Raw genomic sequence first — 10794 nt, 5'->3', positions numbered from 1 at the left:
TGTTATCTTTATCAAAGGTCATGTTGTATATAACAAATTTATACAGCCGATTATATGGAACGCTGAAATGACGATCATCTATATATTTAGTGTGTTTTATCGTATGATGTAAGATATTTATGGTTTTTCGAGTATATCGTTATATGTTGTTTTTTACCAGGGGACATGATTCTTTTCAAAGATATTCCGTCCTGCAGGACAAGTGACTTACAATTGTTAGTTGTTCTGCAACGGAGTTCACTTGTCATATGATTTTTGGATGTTCGACATGTTTTTGCAGACGACACTTTTACATGTACAGTGTAATGAATACTGAAAATATCCCTTTGAAACCGATACACAGACTGTAGTTTTCATATGTCTCATAGCAATACACGCCTATCTGCAAGTACTGACTCACTTCCTGTTTCATTTTAGATGCCAGATAGACATGAACCCGGTAATGAACAGCCAGTAAAATATGGCATTACTGCATCGTTGCATGATTATTTCTGCCATGAGGGTCTAATTAATTGGGGCAGTCACTACATCCATGTTTTTACAGTAGACAAGATATCACATATAACAAATATGTTTGCACACCATGTGAAAAAAATCTAGAAAGTTGGAATAAACCACACATAATAATAAATTAACATGACTACTAAAGACCAGTGTCGGCGTTCCATACCCCTACATGTTGACATAGTCTTTGGTATGTCCGTCTGCGAGTCACAGATATAGACCTTACTCTGACGTAAACGAATTTTAAGAGATACATGTATAAAAAGAATAAATTGAATTTTCTTGCTTTCATGTACTAAAACGGAAAAGAACAATTTGTTTATTGCAGAAAATGCACTTGTCAATCGTGTTTTCTTTTTATTTTGTCCACAATGTATTTTTTTAAGATTATGAATGAAATACTTTGGCATGTTTAATAAAAACCTTGAACCAAAAGGGCTGAAATTAGAGTGTTGCACATTGTCTTGTTAAGGCAAGTAATTGTGTTGGGTTATTTGACAATCTTTAAATATGTTACAAAGATTAAACAATCGCTATCAGACCTTTGATCTGTCACTCCAACAACGTCTGTTACGTTGTCTCAGTATGGCACGCATGTGTGCCTGACCTTCAAAGGGGTACATAGATACATAACAGCATTAAAGCCGTCTAATAGTATATGATTTTTGAATCTCAACAAACTACTTTGACCTTGAACCAAAATAAACGAAAGTACTTTGCATTCTGAACGTTGTGTCAGTTGGGCAAACAACTGTGCCGAGTACTTTGAAACCCGTTCAAAGAGGTAACAAATAAAGCTAAACAAAGCGATTTTGTCAACTGACAGACAGACAGACGGACGACCTACGGTACTGTTTTACTTTGTCTTTCTTGCACATTGATTAAAGGGCCGACCTTCTTGGCACATCGGTAAAAGACATGGACTAAGAATCACTTCTCACTGCATGCTGCTGGTTCGAAACCTCGCGTACGGTGTAAAATTCTTTCATGTGAGGAAGCCATCAAGCTGGCTTACGGATGTTCGACATCCCGGAGGCCTAATCATTGCATAAAACCTCTTGTAAATTATGCAAGCAAATTTGCAAAAAAAATCAGATCTGTAATTATACTTTTCCGGTCTAGATCTAGTTGGACATGACTCCTGGGCTTATCATATATACCCCACTAGTTCAACCAGTCACTTTTTTATAGTAGCCGTTTGTACGACCTTACGGCAATCGGTTAAATGCTCCAAAATGTTTACCAAAAAAAAGGCTACACTTAATATATATGCCAAAAAATAGGCTTAAACTATACCCTAAAACAAACTTAAACTGAATGCCAGAACTGACTGTTCCCAAAGCTAAACTGAAATTTATGTGCGTCAGCTTGAGCACTAAAAAATTACATACACCTTGAACGGCTTTAAAAATCCACATGAAAAACGCTCAGACTGAATTTATTATATCAAATGTATTGTATTAATTAATATGGGTTAAACCATTTTTGCAATAAACATCCATACCAGTGACCAGTGACAAAACATGAATTTCTACATTAATCCCTACCCAGCTAAATTTCTATAATGGACTTGTCAAACTAACTGTTAAAAGGGGCGCATACCAAAAAGATACCGACTGAATGACGAACAGTGCAGATCATGATAAGACTGCACGGATGAATTTACTCATTAAAATTTTCTTAGTTTTGCAATCAAAGCGATATCGATAAATAAAAGTAACAGTTCCTGTACTTTTTTTAACTGGTTTTCTGTGACAATTACACTTGTATCATGAAGGTTTGACGTTAACGTCGTTTTAAATATAATCTATCACAGGCAAAGAAGAAGTGTAATTGCGCATATATAATGAGGCTTTATTCGTATTCATTAATAATCAAACTTCATAGCAAATACAATTAGCAATGGGATTTGGCATAGTTTCTTAAGCAAGTCCACACCAAATTAATTGCTTGGTCATCGGATTTTTTTCCAAAAAATTTAGGAGCCGGCGAGCGAAATAAAAATAAAAATATTTGTTTTTGGATTTCACCTATTTTTGGAGCCTGGCGAGGAGCGATTTGAAGAAAAAATGTAAAACCTTGTCACAAGAATCAACAAGTACTACAAAAACATATCGAGGGCTGAGCGCGAAACTATTGTTTCTTGTTCTTTATTCATATACAGTTACAATAGTTTCGCGCTCAGCCCACGATATAAAAATGGCTTGAAAATACATAAAAGAACCAAAGATCTTTAAATGTTGAAGGTTTAATGACAAACTGTTCCCAAAATACATGGCAGCCAACCGGGTCGCGCTACATTGTTATATTTACAAACATTGAGGCATTTAAACAAACTGGAGGGACATTAGGCGGATACAAGAAAATCTGGCAATTTGACCATATTTCTAGTGTATAGAACTAATGTGTTCGCTAAGTTTGTATCCTAGGCAAGCCCGTACCCTGACCACAGGGTTTCGCCTTAAATTCTATGTCACTACATAAGAATAAGAAAGCTGTTACTCTCATGTAGTACATAACAGAAATCATTATATATACGTAAAATACTACCAGGAAATCCATCATCCACTGATGGCCCAATTCACTTGTAAATTCAATGACAAATTTTGCACTTTCTGTTGTTCTTTGATTTTCACAATTAACTTTAGCTGATAAGGAAAGGCTTACTTTTGATGATGCAAGTCTTAACAATAAATGCATTATCATCCTCAGTTTCTTTTTGATAAATAGATCTGATGGTACCAATTAAACAAACCTGAAAAAGGATCTATATTCGTGTATTTCAACTCTACTTGAAAAATAAAAAAAGTAAACCTTTAATGCATGTTTTCTTGGATTGTGAGTTTGTAAGCTCTTTAGGATTCCTTTGCCCTAATAAAGTTCCATATGCGTACCCCTTCTCCGCCAGAAAATTGTGTTCATTTTACATAGCTGATGGAAACGATTTACCATTCCTTAAAATCAAAGTTATTTCAACAATTCACTATTAATGATGTAACACTGGTTGTGAAGTCCAAATTGAATTATATCGCCTGTTCATCATTTAAGTACTACGAAGTTACTACTGGTATATGTGTATAATTTTAAGGATCGCAGCAAAACATGGTTCTAATCACCAGCCATTATTAGATGACACTGTTTTAAATAGTGAGGTATTGATGTTCATCTTGCGGAAACTTCATAATGATCTTATCAAGATTTATTTACACAAACTTACTGTCATTTCGGCTGTCAATATTGCAAACTAGGGCAACACAGAGCCTCAGACATGTTCTCCTGGTGTTTTAATGGACAATTATGATTAAAAGTATTAGATTTTATGAATTACTGTCTCTTCACAGTGACAATAAGGCCCCTAAACAGTAAAAAAAAAAGAACGCCCGCCCAGAAAGTTTGAAAATGGTCTGCAAAAACTGAAGCGAGCGGAAGCTGATTTTCCAAAAAAAAAATGTTTTTGATTCTGGGAAAAAAATGGGAAATCCGTTGACCAAGTAATCAATTTAAACTCGATTCATTTTCTCCTCAGTGCGATCGATTTTCGGTGTCAGACGAATTGTGTTCATCCAAGGTCTTCAAGGGAAGTGAGTCTAATCTACCGATAACAGCAATTTTTGTTTTTATTCCGTGTTTTTTATCTATACGAGTGTCACTTTTTGCAGCAGCTTATTGTATTGCTTTCTTTGCTTTTTTTTAGAATGAACAAACTGGGAGATCTTTTCATATCTGGTTAACTGCCAACAGAAAGGGAAAAGATTTCTGTATAATAATTCTAAACATATCAGTATGAAAAAAAGGTCGATTGGTCGGATTCTCAAATTTGTGCGGTTAGTAACATTGTGGTGTACTAAATAGATACTGGTCAACCAATTAACGGGCCCTTATTCTCATAATTCTATCACTTGAACACGAGACAAATTTATTGTTGTGTTGATGACATATTTATATTAGACTGAACACCATTAAATCCAGCTGTTCTTTCATATAAAATTCATTTACTTGATAACGTTTCTTCGGCATTTTCTAGCTTATCATATTTTCAGAGACATATTCCCATAAAGAATTACATCGCTACTATAGAAAAAGAAAGATTGGTGTTAACTTTTATTTGAAAACTACAGTTCATTACATTCAATCCGCAGAATTTAATTCTTTTTCGCTTCCTTCAATGTCTCTTTTCGAGACATAAAATTCTTACGCTGCCATTTTTCTTTTCTAACATGCCGATTGCAGCAGAATGCTACATATACATACAGAAACGCGCCAGAATGTAAGAAAACACAATGCTATTGAGAGATGGCACGAGGAAATGAAGAAAGAGTATGACTTTTTATATGTGGACGTCTTGTCACAAGACCAGCGTAGACTTATATTTGATTTAGTAGAGATCAGCCTTGAACAATTTACAGCTTCATTATCACAAATTTATATCCCATTCTTTCAGGATAGAGCAACTGCTGCAGCGATGCCAGGTTACAATGTGAGACGACCCTGGACGCTTGTCGTGCTTAGCTTAAGTCGGAGTCCGTTTATGCATTGCCAAGTTTTAAATAATTGTACATTATACTGTCATGTGGTTGTCGTTATTTCGTATATAATTTAAACAAAGTTGTTCTAGGCACAGTAAAGGTTTGCGGAATCAGATCGTTTATCTTTAAACAAGCATTTACTGTTTCAAGACGACCTTTTGGCAGAATGAACCTTGATCTGACGTTTGCTGATCTGGAAAGGAGAGAGGGAATTCCCTAATGGATGTTGTCAGTAAATCAACAGGATTGAAAAGGGTTGGATATACGCCAAAAGTTATTTTATAAATGCTAATGTACAGACAAATTAGGAGCCAGGAAGACGCCAGACAACTCTAACGCGATCTTGATTGTTTGCAAGCTGGGAACGTGAGTGGCTCATGTCATTTAATCCTGACAAGTGTGAAGTTATTCACATAACCAACAAACGAAATCCATTTGACATCACATACAACATCCATACTTACAGAAGCGCTAAATATCTCGGAGTCACTATCACACCCTATCTCTCTTGGAAAACCCATATAAATAACATCACCAAAAAGGCAAACTCCACCATGGCATTCACCTGCAGGAACATCCACTGTGTGGTCACCCCTACGCTGACAGCCACATCAGCCAGCTGGAGATGATTCAGCGAAGAGCTGCACGACTACCAACGAACAAGTTCAGTCTCAAATATGCTCCATGAACTCCAGTGGGACACACTTCAGCACAGACGCAATACGTCCAGGGTAAACATGTTGTACAAAATTAGGCATAATCTTGTCGACATTATTCCTGATCCAATTAAGATCAGCCAGAATCCACACCAACAGTGCAACCAAATATCCTCCACTACAGCTTCTTCCCAGCCACTGTTGTACTTTGGAACCGCCTGCCTCAATGTGTAGTTAATCAGCCTGCGCCAGATGGCTTTAAGGCTGTTCTAGTAAATATCAACACATTCTAAATGCCAGCCTTTGTTTAATAAGTTTTTTAAACTATGTACAAAGAGAAACTTTTAGTCTTTTGTTTGTAAATAATTGTCCATCAAATCGCGAGTATACTCGTCTAGAGTGAGGCGATTACTGTAGATGATGATGACCTTGGAATTAGGTTCGGATTACTGAGTTGGGATATCAAAAATGAACTGAAATTAAGAAAAAAGAAAACAGAAATTGGTTGGTCATCGCCGAGACCTTGTCCTGTGAGCCATTGACCTCAAAATCGTTATAAATCAACTATTAGAGATTTATCTCTACTAAGCCATTGTATTAAGTTTGAAAGCCATAGCTATTGTACCTTCTAATTAAAGAAAAACCTATCAGAAGTTAAGTCATGTCCCTGTTACCTTTAAACCACTGATCCCGAAAGCAATAGGTATTTTCCTACAATAGCACTTAGTGACATGAGTAAAATTTGGAAGCCGGAGTTATAAACGTACAGTACTTATTATATAATGACTTGCAGTCCGGAAACCATTTTCAGTCTTTCGGTAACTGCGACCTTAACCAAGAATGTTCCTCAAGTGGTGTTATGCCAATAAGTAAAGTTGTAGCTTTTATACTTTGAGAGTCAATTTAAAGACAAGAGCTGTCACAGGAGACAGCGCGCTCGACTATTTTGATGCTGGATAGTGAAACTGGGCACATCTGAGGAAACTAGAGCGGTCACTGGAGTGTTTAATGACTCCAATTGTGGATGAAGATATTGCACAATAGCCTGAGTCTATGTCAAAAATATCAACTTAAAGTAATAAGAGAGGTAAAGATAAAATGTATCAAAACACTATATAAGCAGATCCTAAGCAAAAAGGGGCATAATTCATTAAATACTGATGCCAGATTTATGCAGCTTGTGTCATATAGTGTGGGTGATGATGTTGAACAACTATTTTAAGTTTGAATCAAATCCATTCATTAATAACAGAGACAGAGTGGAAGTGCATCAAAACTTTAACCTATAATTTTAAGTAAAAAGGGGGAATAATTAATGAAAAATTGGTGCCAGAGTTATGCAACTTGTGTCATATGGTGTGGGTGATGATATTGAACAACCATTTTAAGTTTGAATCAAATCCATTCAGTAACGACAGAGACAGAGTGAAAGTGCACCAAAACTTTAACCTAAAATTCTAAGTAAAAAGGGGAAATAATTCATGAAAAATTGGAGTTATGCATCTTGTGTCATATGATGTGGGTGATGATGCTGAACAACTATTTTAAGTTTGAATCAAATCCATTCAGTAATAACAGAGGTAGAGTGAAAGTGCACCAAAACTTTAACCGGAAATTCTAAGTAAAAAGGGGGAATAATTCATGAAAAAATGGTGCCAGAGTTATGCACCTTTTGTCATATGATGTGGGTGATGATGTTGAACAACTATTTTAAGTTTGAATCAAATCCATCAAGTAATTACAGAAATAAGTTGAAAAAAGAGAAAGTGCACCAAAACTTTAACCAAGGTGGGGACGCGGAAAGACGCGGACGCCGACGCCGGGGCGAGTAGGATAGCTCTCCTTATACTTCGTATAGTCGAGCTAAAAAATCAAGTCCATTAACTCATACATGTAGTGGAAATAGATTAAACTTCCCTGTGACGATCTGACATGAAGTTCACAGTCACAGTCACAGTCACAGTTTCCATTACATTTTTATTGCTTTTTAGGTTTCGATTTTGATTTTTAGTAAAGATTTCAGATCGTCACAGGGAAGTTTAATCTATTTCCACTACATGTATGAGTTACTGAGTTAATAAATATTTACAAATACAAAATTCGTAATTGCCGGCACGCCGATGCTCCCTAACGGCTGAATGCAATATATCTTAGTCCCAGGTAAGGTAGCCAACGGACACCTTGAAGTTCTTGGCACACACGGATGGATACGATAGTTAAATTGGGCATATCTGAGGAAGCTGGAGCTGTAACTTAAGTGTTTAATTACTCCAGTGTGGATGAATATATTGGACAATAGCTTAAGTCTGTGTCAAAAGTATTAAGTAGTAACAGCAGAGATATAGATAAGTCTGTGCCAGATGTACAAGATTAACTGTATCAAAACATTAAATAAGTTTAAAAATGACATAATTCATGGAAAATTTCTGCAAGAGTTATACACCAAGTGTCATATCATGTGACTAATAACGTGGAATAATTATTTAAAGTTCGTATTAAATTTCTTGTGTTCTGAGGAAGAGCATAGTGCATAACAACTTGAAGCTGAATTTCTAAGTAAAATGAGGGCATAACACGTAACATATCGGTGCCAGCATTATTGAACTTTTGTCATATGTGTAGGTGATAATGTAGAAAATAAATTTTTATTTTGAATCAAATCTCTTTAGTTACAGCAGAGATGAGGTGAAAAAAAACACATAAAAATTAACTGAATCCAAGTAAATACGGGGCATATTTATAAATTATTAATGCAAGAGTTATGACCCTTGTGTCATATGATGTGCGTGATGATGTGTAACAACTAATTTAAGTTTGAATCAAATTCTTTGGCACTAAAAGACATAGTGCGAAAGTGCAAACTTTGACCTGAAATTTTAAATAAGAAGAGGGCTATGATGGCCCTATATCGATCACCTGAGTACTATTGCTCGTAATGATAAGATCAAGTTTTGACAAAGATCACATAGGCATACACATTAAATATCATCAGGAAAAATATTTTCTTGTAACGGTCCCTTTTCACCTATGGGTCATGTACTAGTCAGGGCCAATCTCCATACCAAGTTTGAGGTTCCTAGGCTCAAATGCTGCATTTTTATACTAGCAAAACTATTCCTTACCCTGGAAGACATAAATAACATTTAAAACCAATCTCATTAGATGCTGCTCAGCTGCTGAGGTATATTCATTTACATAAAATAAAGGGAGGTAATTTGTCATAAATTCAGTCAAAAGTTATCTACCCTGATTGTCCGAGTCCATCTGATGGCATAAATGAAATTTCCAATCAGTATCTTCATTGGTTACTGAGATACATCCATCTTAATTTGAAACAAAGGGAGGTAATTTGACATAAAATCAGTCCATAGTTATCTACCCTGATGGTCTCAGTCCAACTAATGACTATAATGAAATATCAAATGAGTCCTATAATACCTACTGAGATGAATCAATTTTTTTTAAATCAGGGGAGGTAATCATGTATTGGTATATGCATGTAGAAGATACAGAGTACAAGCCTTTAGAAACAATATATTAGAAAAATATTCATATCGATAAACGTTCAATCAAGAGTTATCTAACATGACTATTTCTTACCATGGAAGACATAAATAATGTTTCAAACCAATCTCACCAGAAGCTGCTAAAGTATATTCATTTACATAAAAAATAAAGGGAGGTAATTTGTCATAAATTCAGTCAATATGCATCTACACTGATTGTCCAAGTCCACCTGATAGCATAAATAAAATTTCAGATCAGTATCTTCATTAGTTACGGAGATATACCCATTTTAATTTGAAATAAAGGGAGGTAATGTTACATAAAATCAGTCCATAGTTATCTACCCTGATTGTCTCAGTCCAACTAATGACAATAATGAAATTTCAAATGAGTCCTATAAATACTTACTGATATAAATCCATTTTGATTAAAATCAGGGGAGGTAATCAGATATAAAATAAGTGCATAGTGTCTAGGTCAACCTGATGACATACATTAAGTTTCAAAACCAATACCATCAATATCTGCAGAGATATAACCATTTTATGGATAAGTGCTGACTTTGACCTCAATGTGTGACCTTGACCTTCAAGCAACGGGAATGGCTATCTTATTGTGATTTAAGTTGCGTGCATGATTTTCTAAAGTTGAATGCAAAATGTTCACAAGAAAAAAAAATTAAATATTTTGGCACTTTCAATGTTCATTCAGGGGCCATAACTCTAGAACCTATGATTGGATCTGACGGGTTAGGGCTAGAGTTTTTTTGCAAGTTTGTATCAAATCAAACCATAAATGACGTCTGTATATGGCTGCAAAAGTAGAAATAGCAAAAAAATGGCCTTTAAGGGACCACAACTTTGGAACCCATGATGGGATCTGGCCAGTTTTCAAAAGGAACCAAGATATTATGCCAATACAAGTTGTGTGCAAGTTTGATAAAAGCTGATTGCAAGATGTGGTCTCTATTGTGCTCAAAAGCCAAAAATAGCAAATTTGGCCCATAAAGGGGCCATAACTCATGGAACCCATGATGAGATCTGGCCAGTTTTCAAAAGGAACCAAGATATTATGCCAATACAAGTTGTGTGCAAGTCTGATTAAAGTTGATGCAAAAGGTGGTCCCTATTATGTTCACAAGCCAAAAATAGTAAAATTTGGCCATTTATGGGGCCATAACTCTCGAACCCATGATGGGATCAAGCCAGTTTTCGAAAGGAATCGATATATTATGCCAATACAAATTGCGTGCAAGTCTGATTAAAGTTGATTGCAAAATGTGGTCTCTATCGTGTTCACAAGCCAAAAATAGCAAATTTTGGGCCTTTAAGGGGCTATAACTCTGGAACCCATGATGGGATCTGGCCAGTTTTCGAAAGGAATCGAGATATTATGCCAATACAAGTTGTGTGCAAGTCTGATTAAAGCTGATTGCTAAATGTGGTCTCGATCGCGTTCACAAGCACAAAATAGCAAATTTTGGCCCTTTAAAGGGCCATAACTCTGGAACCCATGACGGGATTTGGTCAGTTTTCGAAAGGAACCGAGATATTATGCCAATACAAGTTTTGTGCAAGTTTGATTAAAATTGTTGCAAACTG

Source organism: Mercenaria mercenaria, chromosome 1, assembly GCF_021730395.1.
Source record: "Mercenaria mercenaria strain notata chromosome 1, MADL_Memer_1, whole genome shotgun sequence".
NCBI lineage: Eukaryota > Metazoa > Mollusca > Bivalvia > Venerida > Veneridae > Mercenaria > Mercenaria mercenaria.
Note: the sequence above shows the minus strand (reverse complement) of the source record.